Source organism: Coregonus lavaretus (genome assembly GCF_964263955.1).
Source record: "Coregonus lavaretus genome assembly, chromosome: 7".
NCBI classification, from domain to species: Eukaryota; Metazoa; Chordata; class Actinopteri; order Salmoniformes; family Salmonidae; genus Coregonus; species Coregonus lavaretus.
In genome coordinates, this window is record NC_139994.1 from 18,651,095 (window position 1) to 18,655,971 (window position 4,877).

The window sequence follows — 4,877 nt, forward strand, 5'->3', positions numbered from 1 at the left end:
GGTTCACCAACTACTTCTCAGATAGAGTTCAATGTGTCAAATCGGAGGGCCTGTTGTCTGGCCTCTGGCAGTCTCTATGGGGGTGCCACTGGCTTCAATTCTCGGGCCGACTCTCTTCTCTGTGTATATCAATGATGTTGCTCTTGCTGCTGGTGACGCTCGGATCCACCTCTATGCGGACGACACCATTTTGTATACATCTGGCCCTTCATTGGACACTGTGTTAACAAACCTCCAAACGAGCTTCAACGCCATACGACACTCCTTCCGTAGCCTCCAACTGCTCTTAAACACTAGTAAAACTAAATGTATGCTCTTCAACCGAATGCTGCTTGCACCCGCCCACCCGACTAGAATCACTACTCTCGGCGGGTCTGACCTAGAGTATGTGGACAACTACAAATACCTAGGTGTCTGGTTAGACTGTAAACTCTCCTTCCAGACTCACATTAAGCATCTCCAATCAAAAGTTATATCTAGAATCTGCTTCCTATTTCGCAACAAAGCCTCCTTCACTCATGCTGCCAAACATGCCCTCGTAAAACTGACTATCCTACCAATCCTTGAATTCGGCGATGTCATTTACAAAATAGCCTCCAACACTCTACTCAGCAAATTGGATGTAGTCTATCACAGTGCCATCCATTTTGTCACCAAAGCCCCATATACTACCCACCACTGTGACCTGTACGCTCTTGTTGGCTGGTCCTCACTACATATTCGTCGCCAAACCCACTGGCTCCAGGTCATCTATAAATCACTGCTAGGCAAATCCCAGTCTTATCTTAGCTCACTGGTCACCATAGCAACACCCACCCGTAGTCTGCGCTCCAGCAGGTATATCTCACTGGTCATCCCCAAAGCCAACACCTCCTTTGGCCGCCATTCCTTCCAGTTCTCTGCTGCCAATGACTGGAACGAACTGCAAAAATCTCTGAAGCTGGAGACTCTTATCTCCCTCACTAACTTTAGGCGTCAGTTGTCAGAGCAGCTTACCGATCACTGCACCTCTACACAGCCCATCTGTAATTAGCCCATCCAACTACCTCATCCCCATATTGTTATTTATTTTGCTAATTTGCACCCCAGTATCTCTATTTGCACATCATCTTTTGCACATCTATCATTCCAGTGTTTATACGAAATTGTAACTATTTTGCACTATGGCCTATTTATTGCCTTACCTCCATAATTTACTACATTCGCACACATTGTATATATATTTTCTGTTGTATTTTTGACTTTATGTTTTGTTTACCCCATATGTAACTCTGTGTTGTTGTTTTTATCGCACTGCTTTGCTTTATCTTGGCCAGGTCGCAGTTGTAAATGAGAACTTGTTCTCAACTGGCTTACCTGGTTAAATAAAGGTGAAATATATATATTTTTTTAATCTAGTTTTTCAAAAGTATCTGTAATCTGATTACCATATTTTTGCTGGTAACATAACTGATTACAGTTAGTTTTTTTTGTAATCGAATTACATATATTTTTTTACCCAGTACCCTTGAAATGGCAATAACCTATTGTTAAGACGTTTCAAGGTTTATTGCTTCCTCTATCATGCAGAGAGGGCCATCAGCTCTTTGTAGAGTAGAGTGTGTTTACGAAGCAGCCAGTGGGTTTGAGTTGTGACTAGAACTGGTTTGGCCTTGTTTGTTGTCTGGATTGGTGTCTGGGTTGGTGGGTGTTTTCAGTTTTGTGTTTTTTTACAGTAGCCTTGCTCTCTGAACATTGAGAGAGAGAGAGAGAGAGAGAGAGAGACTGTAGACTTCTCTGTGAGTTGATGGGGGAAAGTTGCTGTGTAGACGGCTGTTGTGACACAGCGTGACATCCATGACAGACTGTGGAGGCAGTTGACGAGCGGGACTGACATAAACAGGCGGAGGCATGGTGCGCGTGTTTGTCTCGGTCACAGCGGAGCGTAAGCACACACTGTGCCATCACAGCACCCGTGAATCGATTGACGCTTTGACTCGACCACACAATATGCCACTCCGCCTGTCTCTCTGGCAGGAGACGTCACCGGGGCTGGACAGCCCAACACCAGACATCTGACAGGTTAAAGCTTAGTAAAGGCCCAATGCAGCCATTTTTATATCAATATCAAATCATGTCTGGGGAACAATTAAGTACTTTACTGCAATTGTCTTCCATTAAAATTGTCAAAAAGAAAAACGCCTTTAAAAATATATAAATGACTGACAAGAATCCATCAGCCATATGACTCCAAATGTTCCAGACCCTTAGGAGAAGCCCTCTATAACCTCTGTTCAGTATAATGACGACTGTGGGAAGACACATTTCTTTCTCAGTCTTTAGTTCCTCTGGCAGAGAGAGAGAGAGAGCGCTACATTTGATCTCAGGATGACAAATCAGAGCAAGATTACTGAATGTAAGTACATTATTTACCTTCAGAGGTGAATATATCAAACCAGTTGAGTGATATTTTTTCTGTTGTTGTGCACTCTCCTCAAACAATAGCATGGTATCTTTTCACTGTAATAGCTACTGTAAATTGGACAGTGCAGTTAGATTAACAAGAATTTAAGCTTTCTGCCCATATAAGACATGTCTATGTCCTGGAAAGTTTGCTGAAAACAGTCATGCTAATCACATTAGCGCATGTTAGCTCAACCGTCCCGTATACGGGACACCGATCCCGTAGAGGTTAAGCTATGGTAAATATTGTATGCATTATATGGATGTAAAGGCCAGTTTTTGTATGTGTTAGAGAGGGGACATTTGAATGTGTATGATGGATGGAGAGGTGGCGCAAGATTAATATGGAGTTGGTCACCCCTTTGCTGCTATAACAGCCTCCACTCTTCTGGGAAGGCTTTCCACTAGATGTTGGAACATTGCTGCCGGGACCTGCTTCCATTCAGCCACAAGGGCATTAGTCAGGTCGGGCACTGATGTAGGGCAATTAGACCTGGTTCGCAGTCGGCGTCCTAATTAATCCCAAAGGTGTTCGATGGGGTTGAGGTCAGGGCTAAGGGGCCTAGCCCGAACCCAGAAAACAGCCCCAGACCATTATTCCTCCTCCACTAAACTTTACAGTTGGCACTATGCATTGGGGCAGGTAGCGTTCTCCTGGCATCCGCCAAACCCAGATTTGTCCGTCAGACTGCCAGATGGTCAAGCATGATTCATCACTTCAGAGAATGCGTTTCCACTGCTCCAGAGTTCAATGGCAGCGAGTTTTACACCACTCCAGCTGACGCTTGGCATTTCGCATGGTGATCTTAGGCTTGTGTGTGGCTGCTCGTCCATGGAAACCCATTTCATGAAGCTCTTGACGAACAGTTGTTGTGCTGACGTTGCTTACAGAGGCAGTTTGGAACTCGGTAGTGAGTGTTGCAACCGAGGACAGACGATTTTTACGCGCTACGCGCTTCAGCACTCGTCGGTCCCGTTCTGTGAACTTGTGTGGCTGTGTTCAATTAGGTGTCCTGAAATGATTTGTGTGTCTCTTTGAACGAACCCATTAACTCACTCTCCTCTCAGGGTGACACACACACACACACACACACATACACAATGCTCTCGGGCTGGGTAAGTGGAGGTGGTTGGTAAGGACAGAATAATCAACCACTCTTTCGTGCTACTGTATAATGCTAATGTAATGTCAGAGTATGAAGGGCTTTCAGGCAGAAGGCTTTGAAGTACAACCGGTATTTATTAAGTCTTTGGTTTAGTAGCATACATCATAGAGGATGATAAGAGCTAATGCTAAAACAACAAGCTAGAAAAAAAAAATCCTGGAAAAAGGTTGTTGGAAAAGCGAAACAATCGACCCATAGTGATCATGAACTCTCTAGACAGAGCAGGACTAGCAACTATTTTCAGTTGTGTTTCATCATTACCCGTTAGTGTGGAAGTGACCTGGTATTACACGGTTGTCACGGCAGCGCTATAACATAAGCCACAGAATGTTTTCACTTTTAGACTTGTCATGGTGGACAACACAGTATTTGTATAATGTGCTCCTCAGTTTACGTTTCAGTCCAATAGGAGTACAGTGTGTATTACAGTGTGCATTTTATTGCTTTGAAATGTCATACATTTTGATTAGAACATGAACATAAAGTGTGTGGCTGTACAGAAGAGCACATCAGTTACTGCCACTTGGCAAATACTTTATGTGGAGCATGATGTTACTGTATACTGTATGTAGGCTACGAATGGAAATAGGACATACATTCAGTAAATGTATACAAATACTGACATACAGTACCAGTCAAAAGTTTGGACACCTACTCAGAGAATGCCAAGAGTTTGCAAAGCTGTCATCAAGGCAAAAGGTGGCTACTTTGAAGAATCTCAAACATAAAATATATTTTGATTTGTTTAACACTTTTTGGGTTACTAGATGATTCCATATGTGTTATTTCATAGTTTTGATGTCTTGACTGTTATTCTACAATGTAGAAAATAGTAAAAATTAAGAAAAACCCTTGAATGAGTATGTGTCCAAACTTTTGACTGGTGCTGTATATCTAACATAATGTATACAAGTGCACAGTCGTGGCTGTGTAACAAGCAGCCTCCTTAGGATGTATGTCCCGCTGTGTGCGTGCGTGTTTAAGATGGCAGGTTGAAGCAGGACCTCCCTCTGCCTTCATGCCTTGCATCTACAGTGCATTTGAAAAGTATTCAGAGCCTTGACTTTTTCCAGATTTTGTTACGTTACAGCCTTATTCTAATGGATTAAATTAAAATTTTTCCTCATCAACCTACACACAAAACCCCATAATGACCAAGTGAAAACAGGTTTTTAGAAATTTTAGCAAATTTATAAAAAATGAAAAACAGAAATACCTTATTTACATAAGTATTCCGACCCTTTGCTATGAGACTCGAACTTCAGCTCC